This window comes from Coccinella septempunctata, chromosome 4, assembly GCF_907165205.1.
Source record: "Coccinella septempunctata chromosome 4, icCocSept1.1, whole genome shotgun sequence".
Taxonomy (NCBI): domain Eukaryota; kingdom Metazoa; phylum Arthropoda; class Insecta; order Coleoptera; family Coccinellidae; genus Coccinella; species Coccinella septempunctata.
Window position 1 is genome coordinate 6,978,706 of NC_058192.1, and position 26,421 is coordinate 7,005,126.

General features: G+C 38.3%; 1 protein-coding gene across 2 annotated transcripts in view; it reads right to left on the reverse strand.

The window, feature by feature from the left end:
• LOC123311390 (netrin receptor UNC5C) overlaps positions 1 to 26,203 on the reverse strand; it is a 191,263-nt gene extending 165,060 nt beyond the window's left edge. The window contains exons 1-2 of one of the 2 annotated variants that reach the window (XM_044895292.1): positions 25,961 to 26,203; positions 2,793 to 2,838 (exon numbers count right to left, since the gene is read on the reverse strand). The gene's annotated coding sequence lies outside the window, so the exon portion shown is untranslated. The remainder of the gene's footprint in view (positions 1 to 2,792; positions 2,839 to 25,960) is intronic. The other variant, XM_044895293.1, reaches the window with a different exon arrangement.
• Positions 26,204 to 26,421: the final 218 nt, after the last annotated feature.

Consider the following 26,421-nt stretch of genomic DNA (forward strand, 5'->3'; position numbering starts at 1 on the left):
AAAATATGACATACGGAGTATGGAGGAGGACTAATAATGCAGCCCCGGCCATCCAGTACATTAATCGAGCGTACTAAATCACTTCATTTAAATATAAATTGGTCCATAGTCTCGCGAATGCAAGCAGTAATGAGCCGGAGGCCCGACACTGAAGCCCTAAACCTTGCGGATGTCCCGTATAAATCAAGAGGCCCGATGACACCCATAATCCATAATGATGTTTCCGAGCAAGTTTCCCTTTTCCACAACGTTTCGGCTGAGATATTACGATGCCAGCAAATGGTGGACGAAGAGGCTGCACAAACGCGAAGGGCAATTACTGAGGAGGATTTCGAGGCAGCGTTATGAGACGGTATATTAACCTCTACCAGAAATAACACTCTAGATGCTGGACGTGGAAATTCTTGGTCGATAATTCATGCAGTGCCCACGTCACGCACTTTCTGCAAAAGTAAAAATCGAAGCAGGCGAAGATATTTCGAATGCAACAAGAAATATCTAGTTTACTTAGGACAGATTTATTAATCCTCTCTGTGTTCGTTGATTTTCGTTTGTCAAATTTAATAATCTCGTGTGGCCTATCGCTATAAAGTGTGTGAAGGTATACTCCATTCACTTTGATTTTAGCAGTCGGTTGGCCATGGAAATTTGACACATTTCACTCTGTATAGTACGAAAATGTGGGGTTATGACGCTTGTCAAAACATTTTTCGGTTTTAAATCAACGCTATGTTACCCGTTCTACGTAAAAGTTTCTGTTATTACGTATTTTATCACAATGTCGAATCTCTTCAGAAAATATGTGACGAACATAATTGAAGTTCATACAAACTGATTGAAGGCATACCAAATCCAGTTATTTGCATGGAAAATACAAGAGATCAGTATGATATCATGATATGCACTAGCTTGAGGAGAGTAAATGTTCGTAATCTTCTTTAGCTGAAGTTTGAATACGTTACATCAGTTGTAGATTTCAAAAATATTAACCCGAAAATGAAATGCATATGATGCAGTGGTTGGGAAAGGGTATCTCCCGGAGGAATTAACAGATAATTACAAGAATGTTAAATTCTTCAACAAAAATCATCTTGCATCAATATAAGTAAAAGGAATTAAAGGAAATTTCAAGTCAAGATGAACTTCACCTTTGAACAAAGATTTCACATGAATATACAGGACAACTGGCGCGTATTTGTGGCTGTTCATCTCAATACATTGATATAATAATAATAATTAGGTATTTATTTGCACCTTAAGACATTTGCAATATATCGTCGTTAAAACCCGAAAAATGTGTAACTCCATTTTAGCTGATTTGACAGCAGAGGCAAAAAACTTTTTATTATTACCCGTACTCCCTTAATATTTACCTTCGTTTTCACAGCAAAGCAGCACTATTTTTCCACTACTTCTTATGTTATCCACTGATGTGATGTGGATATATGCACTGACGCCGTGCTAGTGTAAGGGAGGTACACGTATTTCTTTTAAACAATTTCAAGCACGGAGATACACATTATTCTATTTTGCGCGGGAAAAATATTTAACTGTTCGATGGAACTACACAAACTTCTGAGCATGTAGATGTTGAAAACCGCTAAGGGATGGCATCAAAATCTCTTTTTTGATTAAATTGGGAGTTACACATTTTTCGGGTTTTAACGACGATATGGGACAAGTCAAATGAAAAATAGAAAAATCAATTTTCGGGAACTTATTCTACGATGACATTCATCGAAAATCCTGTAGTAAACTTTTCGCATTAATTCACTCAAACATAAAATTCTCAAATGCCACCACTTTTTTGGTTCTCCCAATAGAAGGAAATTCTTTGTCATCCTCTTCATTCACAATCTTTCTGATTGTGGAAATATTCAGCTGAAATATAAGTCGTTTAGATTCAGAATATGAAAGATTATATAAATTCTCTTACTGAATATGTTCGCTACCGTCTGACGTATAGATTTTAGAACATCAGGGTATAACTATTTGAATGACATGAATTTTAAATAGCACTTCCTGAAACCCTGTTCCTTTTTTCAATCACTTTCGGCATTTTAGTAATAAAAATTGATATTAGTTGTGACAACGGCGTTATGACATTAACGACATTTCATGAGTGCCAACCTTACTCCGTTCTAGTTACAAAAACTTTGAGCAAATTATTTCATGGCCAACCGACTGCTAAAATAAATGTGAATTTATACCAGCACTGATTGACATAGAAAAGAGAAGAATGTAAAAATAGAGAAAGAAAAACGTAACATGCACATTTGAAATATTTAAACTTCCTACGAGAACTTTTCTCATGCATTTCAGTGTTATGTAAAGTCTAGAATTCCTCTTCGTTTTTCGTAGGATCATCTTGAAAAAGTGTGAGAAAGTGCAGAGAAATATCACAACAACATTCCACTCCCTACATCGCAATGATATGCTGGAACGTGATTTCTTCAAAGCTCCAATTACCCCATGATTTGCTAGAACCTGGCTACGAAATCAGGTATCGGAACTAACGACCGAATGAAAAAAGGTGTCTATGGAATGAAGCAATCTACCACGAGTTCCTACCTACGCCACAGCATAATTCCAGTCTTGACTGCGGAGCCCAAACGTTCAATTTCGATGCGATTCGGATTCCCCTCTGATATTTAATTCATGAAATTATATTTGAGATATTTGCTTTTGAGTTTTGCGGTTCGAATGTTTATCCGTATCGGCAGAAGTTTTCACGCAGGGGTGTATTCAGATAAGGAAGAATCGATACGAATGCTTTGACCCACTGATCTTACCTCAGTATGCTTTTTGGCGGATAACTCCGTTGTCCTTCCAGAAAACCTGTAACATAAAGGCATTTCTGAGCATCAAATGTCTCCGTAATGAAATATACGAGGATGTATTGATATCTAGTTAGCCTAGACAAGTTCCATGCATCAAAAAATATTGCATTACCATAGCAACGAACAATAACTCATTAGAAGTCAGTGTGAAGTTTGAGGTCAAAAAAGTAAACCAGAGTTACGCAATAAATTAAAAGAAAGAAGATGTCCACCGAAATTGTGAAAATCGAAAAATTGGAGTGTCGAGCCATCATCAAGTACCTGTATTTAAAAGGGCTAAGAGGTAAGCAGATTTACGAAGATATGCTTAATACCCTTGGTGATCAATATTGTTCGTATGCGACCGTGAAAAATTGGACTGCCAGCTTCAAAAGAGGTAAGTTTTCCATTGAAGATGATGACCGATCGGAAAGGCCAGTTTCTGTGTCAGTCCCCGAAAATATCGATGAAGTCATGACACGATTTTATCAGACCGTCGACTTTGGCTAAAACGGATATCTGAAGTACTGAATATTTCATACGAACGTGTTCATCATATAGTTCACGTCCATTTGGACATGAGAAAAATTGCTGCAAAATAGATCCCCAAATGTTTAAACGTTGACCTAAAGCGTGCAAGGGTAGAAGCATCGCGTTCGATCTGTGCTCGATTTGAAAACGATGTAGACTTCTTAAACCGAATTGTTACTATGTATGAGACTTGGGTGCATTTCTACGATCCAGAAACAAAGCAACAACAATCGATGGAATGGCGACACTCGGGTTCTCCAAGACCTAAGAAGTTTTGTGTCTAAAAATCTGCTTGAAAAGTGTTTTGTTTCTGCAGGATAACGCCCCTGCATACAAATCTCATGTTGCCATGCAAAAAATTCGTGATTTAGGGTTTGAATTATTAGAACACCCCCCTTATTATTCACCAGATTTGGCTTCATCCGACTAGCATCTCTTTTCTCAACTGAAAAAAAGTTTAAAAGGTCGTAAATTTTCTTCCAACGTGGAGGTAACAAAAGCTGTGGAGGTCAAAAGAAACTTTTTTTTAAGGTCTAGAGACGTTGCAGGTTCGCTCTAATGAATGTATCAAATTAAGAGGAGAATAATAATATGTTGAGTAATAAAATATTTTGACATTGAAATTCTGTTTGGTTCTATAGTAGGCTTAGAATTCTTCGATATATCCCCGTATTTCGAATAAAATTTTGTCGAGTTCGAGATATCCATGTGGATATCTAGAATCCGATCCTGATGAGTCGTGATTACATAAAGAGTAGAGTGCACAGGGCGGGTGGCACGATCTGGTTTATATTTACGTTCGTATTTACGTTTTCCATTGCACACACATTAAATCGAAGAGCTGGTTTGAGCAAAAGCGAGCCGAGAAACGTGTCCTGAAAACTCAACAACGAATAGCGTGAAGGCTACTACTATTCCTCAATTGCCAACGCTTCTACCCTACTACGTCTTTGATCCATTAATCAGAGAGTTCCGATGGAAAACTGAGATAGAGCACTGAATCGAACTTCACTATGGAATCAGTCTTAAATAAACCAAGTGACATAGAACACCGAACACAATTTTTTTTATACAGGCGTCTTAGGGGTCCTAATAAGATGATCGATTTCCTCTTATTAATCTTTTGCCCATAATCTTCCAGACGTGTTCTATGGGTTTAAGATCGGACCATCTAGGAGGCCATCTAAAATGCTCTTGTCAGCTTAAAAAGAATACGATATAACAGAATATCCTTGTTTTCCTTCTGCCCCTCAATACAGAACATCAAATTCACGACTTATTAACATAACTTCATACTCATGCTCAATTAGTATTTGAAGATGTTCATCTTGAAGCCTTTACGAATTTCTATTGACAAACCTTTCATCCTCAAAGGTTGTGAAATGGTTTTCTGGATCAATATTGATCTCTGTTCACGAATAAACATAGAACACTTTGGGGGAATGAGATATGTAAATTTCGTGTAATAGTTAGGACAGACCTATTTACTCAACAAGGTCTACATTAACAGGCCTTCCATGTTCCGATGTTGAATCTTGTCTGACTTTGGGCTGATATTCCATTATTTGCTATAGATTGGTAGTTGAAGGAATCATTCGAATTGTGGAAACGAATTTTGGGGGATGTGTTGATGAGAATTGTTAGAAGATATTAAAAATTTTGTTTTTTTTTGAATCAATTCAACAATTCTTGGAATTTTCGAGGTTCACATCCCTCACCCCTAAACTGTGGGCTGTAACTGACCAAAAAAATACGTAAAAAGTGAAGAAAAAGTGTATTTTTAAGAAAACTCAACTTCTTCCTCAACTATTGTGAGATCAAAAGGATTATCCTTTTTCTTTGAGGAGGATATGTTGTTTTATGAACCAGAGTGAGGTTATGGCTTCAATACCACCATATCCGATACGGAAATCAATTTCGAAATATACAATATTTCTCATTGACTCACAAACAATAGAGCAATAGCAGTTTTGTATTATAGCTGTGGCAGAAAATTTATTATGAGGTATTTTTTTATGTTATCTTCGAACATCATCGATGAACGCTATATTAAGGAAAGTAAAAATGCGCCCATACTCTCCCCAAATCGCAAACTCCCCTAAAATCGATGGGATTCTCCTCCAAGTCAATCCAGAAAACGAACGAGCGCTGCTCTCAGCATAGGGGTGATCCTGAAACGCGAATCCAGGAAGACCGACCAGGATCGGTCTGCTCTCAGGCCACTAATTACAACTAATTTGGCCGTTTATTTCAATTTGATTCGGGATTAAGGGCCCCTACGTATTCGTTCTGGCCCATTCCACGTTTGATTCGAACATCAGAGGAGAGAGTCTATTTCGACATTAATTCGTGAAACTTTGGACCCAAATGGAATCCTCCCGCTATTACGACGCTGAAATTAGTGAAACATGGTCCTGGCTTTGGCGAAGACATGACGCGCGCGGCCATATTAACATTTCCAGGCGAATGAAAATACGAATTGGGGACAGGCTCGTGTCCATCCTATCTTTTATTGATTAGGAGAATTATTGGACCCTGTATCGTTCGAAAGTTGGGAAGCTTTTAACAGCTTAACAGCAAGTAACCTTCAATTTATAGAGATTAGCATGATTTGGTCGTTTTAAACATTCATTCATTCATTCATTGCTTTATCCCGTTACCGGAAATTAATCTACAAAAAGACATAAAAATAAAGAACAGACTTATAATTTCTTAGGGCTAATTACGACTGTGTGCTCTCCTGTGACTGAAGAGACCCAATCGTGACCTACAGATCCTTCCACACTCCGGGCATGTATAGTCACCAACCAGATCTGGCCGCCGCTGTATTCTTCTCGAGTCTTCGTTAAACTGTGCACCATAGACCTCCACTGTGATCTGTCTTACGCTAGTTGTTCCCAGTTATGATTGGCATTAACTGATTTTAGGGATTGATGTAGTGTATCCTTAAACCACTTATACTGGCCTCCTGGTTTCCGGGCTCCCTCTGTCAATTCGCCATACAGAGCTATTTTGGGGAGTCTTGTGTCTTGCATCCTCAGAATGTGGCCGCACCATCCGAGTCCGGCCCTCGTTACTCGAGTCTCAATCGTTGTACAACTCGCGCGTTGCAAGACTTCTGCATTCGAAACTTTGTGGAACCATCTGATGTGCATATCTGTCTTAGATGACGTTGTTGCGTTTGATCAAGCTGTTTAATATGTCGACCGTAGGGCCAGCTTCCGCTTCCGTAAAGAAGCGTTGGGAGGACGACTGCTTTGTAAACAGCTGTCTTGGTCTTCAGATTGAGGTCGTGATTTTGAAACACTCTGACCTTTAGCTTCCAGAATGCCCGTGACGCCCCGTGATGCCGAATTGATACGGTTGTGTATTTCCGTGTCTAGGTTAGCTCTAGTATTTATGAAGCTTCCCAAATATTTGGACTGCTCGATCTGTTCTAGAGTTTCATTCTCCAGGCTGATATGTGTTTGAAGGCTTTCTGTCGATATTGAGTCTAAGGCCCAAAGCTTCGCCAGAGTTTCCTCTTTCTTCCCACAGAATCTACACTCGTCATTTTCTGTTAGACCCATTTTATCATTAGGCGCAAACTGAGGAGTCAGTGCCCTGTAAGGAATCTAGTGATATTAAAGTTTTGAAGAAGAGACCAAGATGCCAACAGATGATAAGTACAGAAACTAATTGAAAAAATTCCCCCTGCTATATAAAAAAACGTTCGTTGAGATGGCTAGAGATAGACAAGAGTGGCAGAGCTCGATTTTATCCAGTCCAAAGTTCACTGGTTTTTGCAATGACAAATATATAATATGGCGCTTCACATACAACAATACCGTAAAACGTGTGGGATTATGCCTACTCGCAATCACTGCGGTTTGTCGGGCTCCATTATTCAGACGACCTGAAATATGTCAATGTCTATAGTGTCGTTGTTTAACGCGTCTGACCTATGACAGTCGCAACCCACATTTTTTGTAGCAGTTGAATATTTTCCTACGGAACTGAGGAAAAGCATAACATATGCGCATATTCGATTGCCATTTAGAATGCACATAATTTTCCCGCTGTTTTTACATCGTCATCGCCGTTTCTGTGCTATCCTGAAATTACAATTCCATAAACTACGCGGCTGAGATTTTATCTGTCAAACAATGTTCGATGTCCTATTCGCAATATGACTTTTGGAATAGCTCCGGCAGATTTATGAGGATGTACCCTTGAGTTACAGCCTGACGTTTGGACGCTTGGTAAAAACAAGACACATACCTCGGGAAAACAATTTCAGGCAATTTCGAGCAAATATTCTACGTGAGAGTATTTCGAACATCTGCGAATTCTTCGCTGTAACCAATATGTCATCGATGTGAGAGAGTTATGGTCGGGAAAATAGGTTTTGATTAAAGGATTGCGGTGGACAAAATACCCGACATATTTTTCGTTAATTTTCATTTAGCCGAGTTATCCAAGAATTGGAATCTTTGTTCGTCGTGCCAACAGATAGAGAGAGACAGAATTGTGAGAGTGTCCAGAAATGAAAATCTTTCCCAATTGAATTATTCCACAAGTTGCAGTTGATAAGGAACCGTGTATGTTATGAAGGGTTAAATGTTCAATTATGATTACGCTCAGTTCCTCGTTTGATTGTCTTGAACCAGCCTGAAATTTGAAGTATAATTCTTCTAAAAAACAAGGATATTTACCTAATTTCGTGTCTGCCCCAAAGGATTCCGACTTCCGGCAATGTTTTCACATTGGCTCAAAATTTCATTACTGTCATTCAACTGTCTTCCCCTTTTAATTCGAAAGTGTTAAGGGATCAAACTTTCGTCCCCGAGTACCGTTTTTCCCTGTCAGCAATAGCGAAAAAGAAACAGAAATATATCATTAGAGATGCCCGAGCTGTCAGCGTTATCCGAAAACCAGATTTGTAAATCCGATACGCCTACGGGCAGAATTTTAAAATTGCGTTTAGGAACGTTATCACCCTCATTCTCCCGTATTTTAAAGAGGTGAAAATTTCCCTTTATTAAATTACACGAACACCGGGAAGATAAGGTCGGGCAGGGGACCCCTCGGCTCACAAAAAAGCACTTATCTGCTTCTGGGAGAATAGGTACGAAATGTCGTTATGGTTATATGGCGGCCCTAATTGTTACTTTTAGACGGGGGACATTCATCTTCATGAGGTTAACAACTGGCCCCGGAACCACAAATCCATTTAAAACTACCTGCTACAGATATATATAGTCTGCACTCTTGGAGACTGCAGGGGGTGTGCCTATAGTCTACCATTAATGTAACACGAGAAGAACTCCGTCAAGAGTAACGAAATAATTTTCGAACAGTAGATATAATAGGTTGCTTGGTAATGAAGCAATCAGAATATAATCACAGTTTCGAAAGTGTATCTTGTTTCTCAGGTTCTCGGGAGTAAGAAGCTATAATTGAGCGGTTTTATTATTACTTGTAACAGATATTTCAAAGCAACACTTGCTACTTGAAATTCCATTCCTGCGCTGAACCGAACTATTCTCGTTTTATGTGTTTCAGGAACACATCCTCATCGAAAAACTCGAAAACCATTAAAACAAGTTTCCTGTCATTTTTCCCCGTGGAATAGCTCTTCGAAATATCATTCAGAATTCCTTTTATGTTGAAGGAATAGTACTGAAAATAGATTCTAAATGATTATTGCTTTTTAGTTCGTCATAGGTTGAAGGGACTCTGTGAAAATGTCTAGTAACTTCTCACGTTGTTTGAAATTCTGCTTCGTCCCCTTTCCCCAACAACTTACCTGAGGGTGACTTCAATATGAGCAGTGTGCAAGCAGGTTCCCTTATCTCCCCATCTCACCCCATGGCTCGTAGGTTTTTTATACCGCCAACTGTTATATTCCTTCTTGCGGGTCCTTATATGTTTGGCATGTTGAGAGGTACCGTTGAAAACTTTGACCGTCCGTGTTATTAACATTCGGATGACGTTCAGTAAACAAACAGACAAAGCTGCTGTTTTGTCTAAACACGAATGTTTGTATGCGTTTGCAACAGGAACAACATGAGGGGTCACCACTATGGATTTTTTTCATTATAGAACTATTAGAACTCACAAGAAGAATATTATTAGAAACACGAACATTTTTTTGGAGTAGAAGAGTGATATGGGTCAAGGTTGGATGCAAATGATTGAGCAGAAAAAATTTTCGAATAGAATTTCTTTGAATAATTTCTGAAAATCGAAAAAAGTAGCCTTTCCACAAATTTTAGTTTGACGAATCAAGGAATAAACTAAAGAAAAATGATCAGATATTAAAATCCCCAATTTCACGCTTTTGCACGTTGTACAAACGAAAGTTCGAATAATTAAAGTATTCATCAACCTTTCTCATTAAGGATATGCTTAAAGTACGGCTTGTTGTGCCTCTTTGCTTATGCATCCGTACATTTCCTCATTACCTCAACTGTAAATCACTTGCTTCTATTGAAAACAGTAAAGGAAGCGATAAAGAACTTGAAGCAAATATAGAAATCGATTCCGAATTGATTGAAACAGGATTTATGAGTGGCATTGTGCTAGGAATACATCAGACTGTATAAATTAACGATCGAAACGTTTCTTGAACCCCGATTTTCAATTGTTCCATTGTTAACTTGAGGCATCAGGTTTTTACGGTTGTCACGTGCAATTGTTGAGAAATGTTGCAGACACGCAATATAACCTATGCTAAGTCTTTTCATAACTTGCAGTAGGATATCTGGGTGGGTTATTTCCTCGGTTATTTCAGTTTGGAGAATCATTAATAGCTCACTTATGCATGTCCATATGGGAGTTGATATGTTGTATGATATCATGCTGCTTCTGTTGACTCTGACTCAATTGAAAGATTAATAGATTGGTGGGTGGTTCAAGCTTTCGACTTCAGATACTCATGAGTCAAACGGGGTTTGTGGTGGGTTGAATTTTTTGATGGAAAAATGTTCTGCTCATTCCAAATGTTACCCAACTGAAGCATTTCAACTCCACGATTTTTACTGTGAGTTCTACCATCTTGTTGTTCTTTTTCAAGCATCCAGAATTGAACAATTTTTCACTCATTTTCCTCGAACAATTAGCGAGACCCACCCATATTAATTGCTTATGGAAATGAATGAGTACCATCCCTCCTTGTCACTTCTGCAATACTTCCTGGGACAGTCAAAAATTCCCGAATAGTCTTTAAATCTTCATGAACCAATATCGTCGACAACCTCATCGCTGGCCATCATTCCTTATAAACACGAAAGCCTTAATTCTTCGGGAACAGGGCAGGCCAGCCTGCGGAAATTGAAACAAGATTAATGAACACTTTTTCTTTGAGGAGGAAAACCCGGAATCCAGGGATTTTAGAATTAAGGAACGCACAGCGGGGATCACGAGTTAGCGTGATCTGATCGTAAGAAATGGCATGCTAAGTGAATTTGAATTAATGAACGTGAGGGCGGGGAGAGGATTTCCACGTGATATTTTTCAATATCTCCATCAGGAAATCAAGTCGTTCATCAAGTCGGTGAATGGGGTTGATAATGATGGCCGAGATGCAGACAGATTTCCAAAGGAACAGTTCCAGACTTATCGTGATCTACAACATTACTCCAGAGAGTGGAATTGAAGCCAACTATAAATCTTTTCACTCCAGAAATGATCTGAAAGATCACGATGAACTTGAGAATCACGAAAATTGGAATTTTCCCAGATTGAAAAGTTTAAAACGGAGATTTGAACAAAACAACTGCTGCTGTAGTGAGAAAGGCATATTAGGATATCAAAAATACTTTTGTACATCCATAAAAGCTAACGATTATATTTGGGTTGTCAAGTTTTTGAAATTTCTCCTTTTTTCCGCACATTCCTTCTTCCTAGCTTGGGCGTGAACGCTTGGAGTCAGGAAATTTGAACCCTCATCAAAAGATGCCTTCTTCCAAACAAAATACAATTCATTAACTATGTTTCAGAAATGGTGATGTAATCAAACAAGTAGCTAAAATCTTGTTACATGACTAATCGTCAATAATAAACAGGAACATAAATAAATGCAGTTAATCCTTAACACATAGAAAAGGTCATAGAAGGAGGTTCCGGAACGAATAGATTTAAAAACCTCATTGATAATTCAAGACCGCCAAAGTGGCAGAAAACAACCCAATAACTTGAATTAACGCTTTGCATTTCTCGAATTTCCTAGAAAGGTTGGGGGTTATCGCTGCATGTCCCTAATTATTGCTCACAGTTCTGTTGTTGAGTTATTCAGTGATTTATCGTGCGCAATTTAAATAGGGCATGAATATGATTGACGCTATCAGAGCTCTAGAAAAATGGTGCATACTTTTTCATTGTCAATATGCAGTTCCAAGACTTGTTTTGCTCATTATATGTAAATGCCTAGACGATGCATTTCAAATAATTGGATAATTCAAGCATAAAGTTTCTGACTACATAATCACAGATATGGAACCACAAAATTTCCCAGATGGTTCTGCAAAATTCGTGTTCTTCCCTCGTCATAACCCTATTCATGGCAGAAATATAACCTTAACGACATGAAAGAAATTTCGTCCCGAATCAATCATTTCGTTAACCCATGCAGTAGACCCTCCCATAATATCCAGAAAAAATCTATTAAGGCCACCGCTAAATCGCAGTTTTTGTTCCTTTCAATCACCCGAACAATCCATTAGGAACGTAGAAAGATAGCGCCGAGGAAGGAGAAAAAAAAACACGTATATACGACGAGCTTGGACCGTCTTAAGTAAACTAACCTTTTTATGTGGATATCAATCGACACGCGATCAATTTAATGGAGGTTATCACTCTTCAGAATAATCCTGTTGCTCGCTTCTGCTCATTAGTTTATTGTTTCTTTGTTGGATGAGCATCGGTACCAAAAGAACACGAGATATTGGTGGGACAAAGATTGGCCTTGATGTTTAGAATGAATGCACCTTGGGATTTCTGTTCGTTTTTGGAAAATAATGAAATTAGCATTCGAATACATTTTTCACAGAATTAACCACATCTCATTTCACCATTTCTTTTTCCTCCAAATGATTTCATTATATCCTTAAGTTATCTATTTCCGAAATTTCCGAAACCCGTAAGATTTCATTGCTATCTATCAAATATCAGGTGGGCGAAGAATTGGGCTAAACAATTCATCAACGAATTAATTCAGACGTCGAATGATGAGTCACACCCTGTGTTTCTGCATCTACATATCATCAGACATCAGATAGACATGGGACCCGGCTCCACAGGCACACATTTAAATTCTAAAACCACGTAGGTATGTTTGTCAAACTAACTGACGTCTTATTGTTTGCAACCGCCGGTGCCCACAATTCCATTGACCCATGACAGGGGAAAAGAATCAACCCAAACAAAAGGGAATGAGTAAAAACAATCGATGAGTTATTACGGCCGACAGCTTAAGGCAGGTGGAGCAGAGCCGTAATGATAAATATATTACAGGTAAAGGAGACTTTTTTCAACTTCAATTATCGAATATGTCATAATATCTATGAAATTGTAATATTTACGAATGGTGGATCATCGAATGGTCTAAAAGAGACTCGCTGGACAAAAATCCATTCCATTTATGCGTCTACAAATTCCGTTCAAATCAAATAAACCTACTACAGATGTTAAGGAAAAATAGGTAAGCAAATAGCCTCCTTTGATCTCGCCGAATCACCTCAGCCACCCTACATCTCACTACATGCCGACAACCTCACTCCCACGGTAAATAATATTAGGTTTCAGCGTTGGTTTTGGTTTATTTGCTTTACCGCAATCTGTTCCAGCCAAACAAAATAATAATTTTCCGTTTCTCCGTCTTCCTAACGCTATAATTCCGTTGGATCGTGGTGCGATAAAGTTTATTTGAAGAAATGGGCAAGGAAATCTTGACTTATCGCTGTATTCGATATGGGATACGCTTTATCCCACATGTTGCCATTGATTTTCTCTCTACGAGACACAGGGACACAGAATCTTGCTTGATAAGATCGAGGTGTTCGGTGATCGTATTCCTTTTCGTCTTCTTTATCTTGTACGGTTCTTTTTCAGATAATAATAACGAGCATGCTTCTGTTCGTGGCCAAAAGAATCAATGGATGTGGATAGAAGATATTCCCCAGAGTTATTCAGTAGATAGTGCCTTAAAATCGATTCGAAATTAAACAGGGAAAAGAAAAGAACCTATTGAGAGAAATGGCCAAACTCTTGTGTGAATCTTTTTAGATTTAATTTAATTGTTTCACGAAGATTCGTGTTTAGTAGAATACTTCAGGCTTAGTATATTCAGCAGTAAAGGGACAACTATATGTTCATCTGTGTAAAAATCCCTTTCGTGATGTTCAAACAGCACAAAGCGAGAAATGGAAAGAAACGGAAATTGTGAAACTCAAAATGATAAAAACAAAACCCATTCTGAAGGATGCACGGAGTTCGGGACAAAAACTTCCTGAAAGGTTTATCGCAGTGCTTCAGTTGACTTTCTCGTCTCCAATCAAGCCCTCTCATCTTCACTTTTTCATTTCTGGCTCACATCGCACGGCATCCATTCATTCCGATGAAAGGGGCTGCTCTCACGTATTCCGTAATACCCTTCTTCTCACAGGAGATTTTCCATTTTCTAATTTCGCGGAGAATAGTTCGCCTCTATGTCTCGCAAATGGCGCATTTTCAACCATTATTGCCGTTGAAATAAAGTTATTTACCTACCTCGTCCACATTTTTTCATACCAACTCGAGCTGAGCTTTCTCCCTCGGCAGAGTTTCCCGTTTTAATAAGGGGTGCGTGAAAAATCGGTAGATTCTGGTTCATGCCGGAGTAAAAGTGCCAGGAATTTTGGGGTTCAAACGTTCGCTTTTGAGGAAGACACAGATTTCATGGATGTTTAATGTCGAAGATGATGAATCGCACAGTATAACAGAAGGAAACTTTTTTAAGCTTGATGCAGACTCCACCAGATACAATCTTCAGTTCCCTACTGTGTTGTCGCTTTGAAGCATCAATTTTTGGGCAGTGTATTCTCAGGCTTTAACGGAATATGCGTCAAAAACATAGCGGTTTCCCTTCAAGCTCTCAATTTTTACCCCCGCAAGCAGCAGCATCCTCTTTCTCCTGACTAATAGGGCTGCGGTCAATTTTGACGGAGAAATATAATGACAAGGTAATTGAAGAGCTAAATACAGTCCGTGAGGAAAGAAAGGGACACAAGAAGGGAACCGAATTTGATTTATGAATCCCCCTTTGCATAACTAAATTGCGTGCGAATATTCGAGCGGTCAATACGACACAGAAAATGTGTAGAAGGGTCTGGAGACGCAGCAGGGGATGTAGAGGATTTGGAATGAGGGGGTGGACGGTCCTAAGTCAGGTACGGAATTAGAAAGTCAGGTTGTTGTTTTTGACCGTTTTACATTAATCATCATGAGTTGTGTGGTATGCTGGGATCAGGTGGATGTTTATGTTCATATACAGGGTGTTAATCCACTCTTTCGAATTAAGGTTTGAATATCTTTAGCTAGTAATCGAGACTTCTACTTTGAAGCGTAAAAATTTAAATGGAATATCAACATTTCAGTAAAATGTCTGGAATTATTCTGCAATATCCCCAATATTTTGGTCTGAAAATTTTTTCCTGTGGCCTCTTAGAAAATTTCTAGTTCGAACCTGTAAAGGGACGCTGAAAAGAAGATCCTGTGGTTATCCATCTGTTACGTTGAAGTAGATATTCCCTTAGGCAGTCCTTTCAGGGCATCTTTGAAATGACCCACTTAGGACCTTCAGGACTAATTAGGCGGAAGAGGACCTCTAGACTTAAATTCCCCACATTTCAAAAGATGTATAATACAAAATTAGCCTGAAAAACTCTACGAATGAAGCTCTTTCCTGCGACAAACACCAATTTCGATGGTACATCATTCTCGCGAAAGAGGAATGAGTTTTATATTAAAAAATAAACGAATTTTTTCAATTCCATGAATGAATTTTCCATCCATCATCCGAAATTGGATAATTCCTGTTATCGATCCTAGTTTGGATAACAATTCCGCACGATTTTTACAATTTCAAGCCGAATAGAATAATGTTGCAGATTGAGAGATTATCAAAATAGTTCACTCAGTTGATTGATCGAATTGAATGGATCGTATTTATTCAGTTCCGATTACAAAGCGAAACTAATTTAAAATTTATGCAGTCCGATATGTGATTCCAGCATTTTCGATTCATGACAAATATTTGTTACCCTCAGTACAGAACTGATCAATCAATAGTTATAACTATGATGAGCACTTTGTTTTCCGAACAATAATGAAATGCAGAATGCACTGCATGTTTGAATTAAAAATGGTTTTTCGTTTTTAAAACAGCGTGCCTTGATGTCAATTTAATGAAGCAAAAGATTGAACCAAGAAGAGAGAAAATAATATTGACAACACTTGAGAAATATATTCACATTATCAGCAAAATAATCCTCAGTATCTAATTAAGATTTCGATTTCAATAATAGTTTTGTGTCCAAACCTCTATCTAAACAAGAAAACAATTCGTTTACTTCTGGAGAAATTCATATTTTCCTCGATATTTTCAAAATTGACAGTGTTTTATAATTGATTTCATCATCCTGAGCATATAACAAAAATCTGAAAGCATGTACTAGGCAAAGATTACAGTTCATTAGGAATAAATTTCAGAGAATATAAACATCGAAAGTAAACCGAGAAAACAACAATATTAGTTCACTTTATAAGAAAAATCTAAATCTATTCAGAATGATTCGGTTCGAAAGACGAATAACACCCAATAATTCTGAACATCTCCGAAATGAATTTGGCGGATTTAATGGATTAGAGTGCAGAATATAATTGAAGACTGCCTGTTTTCGGAGAAGAACCCACGTTACTCCCTATAATTTACGTCAATAATTCATGTGGAAATGCCAACTAACTACGTCTTTTAATTAGATAATTCCTCTCAATTTGGAACGAAATAAATTTCGGCAATTTCAACCCATGGACATCTGGAGGAATATAAATCTAATTTCGTGAAATCTCGCCTTGGGTATTTCGAATTAGTTCGCCCAGAGAAAGATATTTAAATTCCTCATATTCAAACTAACCATGAGTTTGAATGGCAGGAATTGAGTCTTGAGTTCCTGAAAACGTGACCTAACCTAACCTAGCATAACCTAACCTTGAATGGCACAAAATTTACTCCGGGTTTCATAAAACTTAATCGGGGAATCAACGCTTGATTGACGAATAAACGTCAATTTGTTTTTAATCGATATGTAAGTCATGATCATTCAGAATATCATTCTCGCATCAAATCATGATGTTCATACGTCCATTCAATTATTCTCAGTTGCTCCTTCTTCAATATATTCAGAAAACAAAAGGTTTCAGTGATTTCGTTTTATGAATCGAGTGTGTGTCAAATCGTTGATCGGACAATCAAAGTTTTATGAAAACCGCTGTTAGTCTTTCTAATAAACGCTGAAAATTTTCCAACCATTACATGCCAAAATTGTGTTCAATTCCAAAAGTTATTAGAGTCAACGAATCAATGGACAGTGTATTTCTCGGTGTACATAATGGAGAACGCATCCTACCAAAGGAAACGAGCCGAATACTAATTAACCTTCCTACGAGAAAAACAAACCAAAAATCACCGAATCAGCTCGAAAACTAGGCTCACTCCAACCCCCAGCCACTTCCAACATCGGGGCATCTCTTAATTGGGCCTTTATTTTTATTATATCCAAGTACATCCGTTAATTCGGTAGAATTTAATGATGTTTTTCTGTTGGTCGCTCTTCCCTCTTCCAAACCTTAATTGTTTTCATTATTGAATCAACCAATTAGCCATTGAATGGAGGTATGGCCGGTTCTACTATCGAACGAAAATTCGTTAAATTAGATAATTATTTTTCATTGAATAAAAGCTACAGCGGAAAAAGAGCGGTTCTATCTTCGAACTGGATTGAAGTCTGATTTTAAATTTGATTGCAGCATCCTGAAGTCCTGAGTCTAATGAAAAATGAATGAAGGGGGCTGAAATGTAGATTGAATAGTGTCAAACTTTTTCTGTGGTTATTATATGCCCTGCTTTGGGAAGGTAGAAGACTAATAGTCTGGTGGCTACAAAGTTTTTCATCGAACTATTGGGCAACGTCAAAACTTTGGCAAATTATACCTACTCTCCATGAGAGCAAGAGCATCAGAAATGTTCGCTGATACATCCTACTCCAGATCGGGATTATTGTACCAAAGAGTGTAGAGCGCAGTCATCATAAGCATAAGTGTCGCATTTGTTACGCTAATTGACAGCCCGGCGTTTGTCCGGTGTCACTTCTGTCCAAACAGCAGCATCCGCGTCAGGAATTAAGCCCCAAATAAATAAATTAATCCGCAAATATGCCATGCAGGGAGTTGCGACTCTAATTATTATTAATTACGCAAAAAGACCGTCAAATCATTCTGATGAATGTACGTATAAGTTTGTAGCTCCTGGATTTCACGCTGGATATATTTTGATTTTTGCGCGATTAATTAGGATTTTTGAGCTTTGCCTGTACAGTATCGCGGTTGGTTCAGGATCAACGAAGAAGATTTTCATCGACGAGTAAATAATATACGCAAGATGACAGAGACGAAAAATATTCTGCTCCACTTTTCGCCAATGCTTGGAATGAACCATAAATTTGTCCCAGTTTATTGCGCTTCTGAAAATAGAATAATCCTAGAGCAAAATAAATTGCCGTGCAACATTTCCTGAGAATAGATGGACGGAATTCCGACAGTATATAAGGCTGCTGGATGAAGTGGAGTTGTGAAAGAGAAAAATACCCTAGTCTCCACGTTGCAAATTGAAAACTCTGGAAACTCAACTAATCATAAGGGCAGATCGACATAGACAGGATCATATTTAACCCCATCCAACCTTCCAAAGATCTAAATCCCTGATCCTCCAGTTGAACCATTTCTTGAGTCTTCTTCAACTCATGTTGAGGATTCTCCAATACCATTTGAAGATAGGATGGAGAGTATTTACTCTTTGAGACTCGAGTTTAGACCACACTGCTTGTTCTTACAATTTTACAGAAATCGATCCTCAGAAACTTACTTATAGAGAAGTAACGCAAATAAAATACATGATTCTTGGATAAAAAAGCCATTAACCACAAAGCTTACTTAAAATTTTTTTTTGCTTCTTTTTTTGCCGACCAAATTGTATTTTAATGACTCCGCAAGCGTTTGGGTCCAGCTTTCGTCACCCTGGCCTCAGCGATGAGGCTCCCGTGTCGAAGTCACCTTAAACTTGCCCAACATAGGCATAATTCATCATCGGAATAGTTTACACGGCGCATTACTCTCTCACAAACACACCAGACACAATGGTCAAAGCCGCACTCACACAACAATAGACAGTGGAGGGTGGGCTCAACACGGCGGTACAGCTATACACATATTGATTTATGCTTATGAAATTGAACACTAGACCTGTCTAGAATCACAAAGGTGCAATCAACAATATGAGACGGAGATTAACTATATGACTGTCACGTGTAATACGGGCCTAACGCTGCTATTATATAATTACGCATTCCGGTACAGAGTTCGTTATGAATAATGGACACACCACAATGGGGAGCAATATTACACGTTGTCGTGGGATTTTTCTTGGGGCTTTAATTATTAATTTCGCCTCTAGGATTCTCGGCGTTCGAGATTTGACTGGAATGGCCATCTGATATGGCCGATTTCCCTTGGGCCTACATTAAAAAATCGGAAAAGCTATAGAGCAAAATATTCATGAGCAAAACGGTCATCCATCCAGGTGCAGAACTCGAAGAGGAGCTCAGTTATCATCTATGAGAACGCGTGTCTGTTTCGAACCAAGAATCATATAATTATTAGACTGTTTGATTACTGATTAGTATGTAATTTTTTCGCACTTTTGCAACACATTCCATTGATTTGAACACAATAATTCAGCAGAATGTGGGGAAAAGGTTTCTTACTTTTTGTATAGGTATTCTACTACTACGCTCCGCAAAAAAATTAACGCATATTCTGAAAATCTCAATTTTAATGAAAGTTAACCCTACATTGACTCTATAACTTGTTTTTTATGTTCTCTCGGGAAGGTTTTGAACGAAACAAGACACATTAAATGGAAGAAAAATTCAGAATTTCACCGAATCTTATGTGAAAGAAGAGAAATGAACAATTTTCAAAATACTGAAATGCTGATAAGTGATTTAATACTCGGTATTTCCACCCCTTGCGTTAATTACAGCTCGGCAACGACGGTTCATACTCAAAATGAGTGATCTTAAAATGTTCTGATCTATTCCTTCCCAGATTTCTCCGAGTTGGATTCCTAAGTCATTAAGAGTAGCTGGATGATTTTCTGAACTTCTCAGCCTTCTATTGAGGTTGTCCCAAACCTGCTCAATCGGATTGAGATCTGGACTTCTTGCTGGCCATTCCATTCGAGAGACTTAAACCTCTTCAAGGTACTCCTGAACGATGCGCGCACGATGGGGTCTGGCATTATCGTCCATAAAAACGAAATTTTCACCAATGTATGGGACAAATGGCACTACTTGCTCTTCAAGAATGTTCCTTATATACTTATCAGCATTCATAGCTCCATTATCAACGACCACTAGGTCTGTGCGAGCGAGGTCATCCTCCCCCGAAACCAGTAGTATTCAGGAAATTGCACTGAGCATATCTTTCATGTGGACGTCTGTATACAAGGGAACGTCGATCACAATGGTAGAGGCAGAATCTAGACTCATCTGTGAAGAGAACTCTTTCCCAATCGGCCTCTTCCCAATGGATATGCTCTCTCGCAAAATCCAAACGCGCTCTTCGATGGGCTGGGGTAAGAGCTGGGCCTCTTGCCGCGACACGAGGCCTTAAATCATATTCTCTGAGGCGATTTCTTATTGTCTGAGTGCTAATCTGCACCTCATGAGTTTGCTCAAGCTGAATTTGAAGGAGGCGAGCGGTTGCAAACCGTTGTCTCAACGAAGAAACTCTCAAGTAACGTTCTTGAATGGCAGTTGTTACCCGTGGTCTACCCTGTCCTGGTCTTCGGACATTCATACCTGTCTCCCTGAATCGCACAACATTCTGGACACACTTGTATGGGAAATTCCAAATCTTTCTGCAATTCTTGTGCTTGGGCACATTCCTCTTGGGTCAAATTGCGTGTTTCGCGTTGCATAGCGGTCGAGTGTAGAAAATCAGACGAAAGAAAAACTATTGATCACTAGAATTGATCGAGAACAACTGATTTTAGAATGAAGCCAATACATTCAAAATCTGATAATATCATCTTTTTTTATTCCTGCTGGGAAAAAACATCTGTATTGAAGAAAACCGTTTAAAGTGGATAACATATGCATGCATAATTCTGATAAAAATAATTATCATTGAGAACACCTTCAGTTGTAGAATAAATTTGAGATTTCCATAATGTGCGTTAATTTTTTTGCGCAGTGTAGTATATTCTCACTGAAATCTACCTCATACTTCCTACTTCCTCTCCCACTGTTTCAACAAGTCTCCTCAAAAGATGATAATCAGAAATATTCAATACTATGAAAAATCAGGAGATGTTTCCATTTAGGACACGCAATCCTAGGATTTATCATGATGAACGTGATTCCCTGGCTGTAAAAATTCAAAAACACAGCCGAATTCAACAATTTTCAACGCGTTTATCGATTTTTTCGTTCTACAAAACCGAGGTCAAACCAATAGCTTGATGTATCGTAAACTGACTCAGCTAGCAACGTATCCGATTCCAGGTTAGTCATTCGAGATCCTAGCCCATCTGAAAAAAATCCTGGAGACACCCATTTGTCGTAATCAAATAAAACAACACTCCTCTAACAGTAAATAACAAACACTTTTCCACTATCGGACTCGATTCTCAGTCGAGAAAGAATTAAGAAAGGATTACGCTGCTGTCGAGACGGTGTCGAAGTTTTGGAATAAATCACGTGGCACGCCTTTCAAGCGTTTTACCAGGTGTAATAAAAGGCATTAAAACGGGCATTAAATGTTTCTCCCCGGTGTTGATTTAATTAGTGAAGTTTTTCGTGTTGTTATCGTTAGTGTTATGACTCAGGAGTGCAACTGTAGTCATACACGAATGTTTTTTTATAGGTACTTTCGTTTATTTTGTCGTTCCCACGTTTAGGGGTGAGAAATGTCATGTTCCACAAGCTCATATCCATCATTTTGGTGGTCATTCTTTTTAATAGCTATCGAGTTTTGCGAAATCTTAGAGCTGAGCATGAGCATCCAAGGTTTTCTGTGGTCACTTTTTCGTCCTATATTTATTTGTAATTCCATATTTTCTTTTAAATAAAAATTTATGGAACTCTGTTTCTTAATTGGTGCCTTGCTCTCACTGAATACAAGGTATCAGACTTGGATTGTCGTGAGAAATTATCAGGGTAAAAAGACATCACTTCCAGGCATCATAGCAAGTTCAATTGGTTGACCGTCAATGAGCTAGACGCTATGAAATAATGGTATGCTCAAGACATAACAAATGACTAAGCGCCGAGTCCATTTCGAGATGCCGCGCTCACTACGAATCTGTGTACATACAAGGAATGAAGAAGATTCGTATATCAAGACTTCTAAATTAGGGTTAAGAGTACGGGATGAATTCAAAATGATGGAGACTTCGGTTGTACACTAAGGCATGTGGAATGTGTATATGTTTGAATGATTCAGTGTCGTTTTAGAGCTGCAGTTTGAGACATACGAGGATATACATATTGATAAATTCCTAGCCTACTACAGAATCGAACAAAATTTCAATGTCAAAATATTTTATTACTCAACATATTCTCCTCTCAATTGGATACTTTTATTACAGCGAACCTGCAACATCTATAGACCTTTCAAAAAAAATGTTTCTTCTTGCTCTGCAAACCAGACCTCCAAAGCTTTTATAACCTCCTCGTTGGAAGAAAATTTACGACCTTTTAAACTTTTTTTCAGTTGAGGAAAGAGATTATAGTCGGTTGGAGCCAAATCTGATGCATAAGGAGAGTGTTCTAGTAATTCAAACCCTAAATCACGAATTTTTTGCATGGCAACATGAGATTTGTATGCAGGGGCGTTGTCCTGCAAAAACAAAACTTCTGGATAACTTTACGCCTCTTTTCTCTTTAATTTTTTCCCGTAGAGTGGTCAGTAATGTCGAATATTAATCTACGGTTATTGTTCTACCCTTATCTAAAAAATCAATCATGATTACTCCATGGCAATGCCAAAAAACTGAAGCAAGAACTTTCTCAGCAGATTTTTGGACACGAAACTCCTTAGGTCTCGCAGAACCAGAGTGTCACCATTCCATCGATTGTTGCTTTGTTTCTGCGTCGTAGAAATGTACCCAAGTCTCATCCATAGTAACAATTCGGTTTAAGAAGTCTATATCGTTTTCAAATCGAGCACAGATCGAACGCGATGCTTCTACCCTTGCACGTTTTCGGTCAACATTCAAACATTTGGGGATCCATTTTACAGCAATTTTTCTCATGTCCAAATTGACGCGAACTATGTGATGGACGCGTTCGTGTGAAATATTCAGTGCTTCAGATATCCGTTTTAGTCCAATTCGACGGTCTGATAAAATCATGTCATGAACTGCATCGATATTTTCGGGGACTGACACAGAAACTGGCCTTCCCGATCGGTCATCCTCTTCAATGGAAAATTTACCTCTTTTGAAGCTTGCAGTCCAATTTTTCACGTCGCATACGAAGGACATTGATCACCAAGGGTATTAAGCATATCTTCGTAAATCTGCTTACCTCTGAACCCTTTTAAATACAGGTACTTGATGATGGCTCGATACTCGGACATCTTCTTTCTTTTAATTTATTGCGTAACTCTGGTTTACTTTTTCGACCTCAAACTTCACACTGACAATTCTAATGAGTTATTGTTCGTTGCTATGGTAACGCAATATTTTTTATACATGGAACTGGTCTAGGCTAACTAGATATCAATTCATCAATACAAAAGAGAACAAAATCTCCCTCGAAATCTCCTCTTCAACCTGTTTGAGACACCGAAGGATGTACCTATAGGAATTCATCCAGATTGCTCTAAATAGCGCCGCAAAATGTCGGAAACCATTTCCATTCCCCGACTGCGGTCCCCGAACAAGTGGAACTCCCATTCCCGGTTTTATTGGCGTGAAATTACCGCAAAGCAAATTCATTATTTGGATTATTATCGCGAATAATTACGTTCCGAAAAGTTTGATCGTCTCGAGTCTTCTGCGGTTTGCCGGATAGGAAACAAAGTTAGGAAATGGCACTAGTCAATCTTCCGGCCCAAGTCACTCCCCGAATCGCAGGGAAATTTAATACTCCGAGATGAAAATGGAAATTGAGTCAACAATGAATTCGATTCAGTTACGGAAGCGGTATGTAGGTTATTAAGATAAAGAGGAAATTGGAATCGCTGGCGGATTTATAAGTACCCAGAGGAGCAGTTGGTAGAATTCGATTTTTGGTTGTTCCGTTGCAGCGACATCTGGTAATGACGCAGCTATTCTATTTTGGACAAAAATATCTCTTTCGACCGTTCCCAACATTCCTCATGGTCCCGCATTAATATGAACCTACTACATATGGTTCTGTCAACAAATTATTGCCAACTGTAGGCCGTTCGGAAATTAAAAACACTAATCCGTTTCGTCTAATGGCGAATTGAAATTTTAATGATCTCGGTTCTCGAATAATGAAAATTTTTTAATGAGATACAGGACATAAACTTCTTAATTTATGGATTTGGGAGCGTAAAATAAGATAACTCATTTAGGAGAAGAATTCTAAGAACGTCATCTGATGTTTCTGTCAGTATGGGATGGCATGAGGAAATAATAAAATAGTATAGAAGAAATTCGAGCCCATATTCAAAGGCTATTCGTAAATCGTAATAATTTCTTGAATAATTATGGTTGAAATGATTTTTATATTATAGTAAGCCGAGTAGTAAACCTTATCAAACCGATTATCTGTTATTTCTATACAGCGAAAAATTAATACTGCTAGGTAGTCGTCCTTTTTCATACTACTAGAGTGACTACTGAAGGCTGAAGTCCAGCCTATAATCAGAAAAGATAAAATGAAGTATACTCTTCAGAAACTGCATTCGAGACCCATTTTAAATTCAATAAAATAATGAAACTATCAAAATAGTCACTTCTAATTCACCGTAAACTGACAGCACAATAATTGTAAATCAATAAGGTAAAGGAAACAAATGTACGCAGAGATCCATAAAAAATATGACAGATCAAAATGTTCTGTTCCATAACCGACTATTTTCACTTTATCGATGTCTTCAAAGCTCGCTTCAACGAGGACGTCTACTGAAACCTCTCCCAGAAAGTACAAATATATTGTGGAAGATCATCACATTAAAACCCAATGAACTACGACCTGGATCTAGGATATTTATTGCCCATTGAAGAGATTAACACGAAGATAACCATGAGCTTCCTCTTCAGACAGGCTGGAAATTGAAGAGAAGAAATCGAAGTCAATACCTTACTAATCTCGAAAGGACATAAAATCAGAGCTTCTAATCCTGAGAGTCTGAAGCTATAAAGAGAAAATAGAGGGTGAAATACGAAATTCCATTGACTTTAACGAATTGGATTCGAGAGAAATCTGAGAAAACAAAGATAGCTCAACGAATTGTTTTCTCCAGTTTCATTATTGCTCAAACTCGAAGGAATCACGAATTGTGGAAGTATTTTATATGTACCATTGTAACTATGATCTCAATGTCTTATAAACTGTAAGTAACTCCGCAATTTATCAATGCAAAGCTTTCAAACTGCTTCATAACCTCCGAAAGGATATCAAGAACATTCTTCATAATGAATTGGCGCCTTCATGCTAGCTAGACTCTTACAAATAGCTCCGGGTAAAATAAAATCTTCTCATTATTCTTTTGTACAGCCACTCCAACTCGTTAGTTTCCATTTTAAAAGCCGGACAATTGAAGGAGTTTCGCAACTTCTTTGACGGTTAGTCCTAATGGTAATTCAATTATATTTTTATGCGGCGTCGATAAATTTGATCCGCCATATATGTAAACTAGACATAACACCTTAAGCGAGACGCCTTGTCATTATTCGCCTTGAGAGATCTATTTCAGCGTAATGTAGCTGGATTCTCGGTTTAATGATACGATTGTCTTTCGCAGGTAGTCGATTACAACATCCAAACCAAATCTGCAACAATTTCGTTATTTCCCAATTCTTTGACAGCGATTAAATTAACTGTGGAAGCCTGGGTTCGGGTTCTGAGTAGTCGCCACGAATATTTTTCCAATGGAAACTTTCAGAATATCATACTGTAGACCGGTGGATGAAAGACAACAACCAACTTTGAATTCTGACGTTTTCATTGAAAACACTTGACGCACTTTTCATCCCTCAATATTTCTACAAAATTTACATCCAGATAATCCAATTCAGGAGGATATCGTTGAACAATTAATCGCATCTTATTTACCTCAAGAACAACGTACGTAAATCCAGGCTGTTATAAATCCGAAAGTACCAAGACTCGAGTCACAAAAAAATCCACAATTCAAAAAACAAACCACCGTAACTTATCGAGGTAACACAAAAAAAAACCAAAATTTGTCAGTGATTTTTGGGGGAGTCCTCGAACGAACAAAATGTAAACATGGGACGGACGAAAAAGCGCGGAACCAGCGGCGTAGAAGACTACTACACTCCGTTCTCCACCGAGTTTCAGTCCGAACTAAAGCTCTTCGTTGCCTGTTCAGCGCTTCCATGTACGCGTTGGGGAGCATGACCGCGCGCGGTTGACTTTTCTCCTATTTGCTTCTGCATTTCATCCTCCGGAAGAAGTATCCCTAGGGGATACCTACTGAAAAACTGCAATTTTGTCGTAGGTACTCCGATCCAAAGATTTGTCCTCAGAGTTAATGATTAACAAGAGGCTGT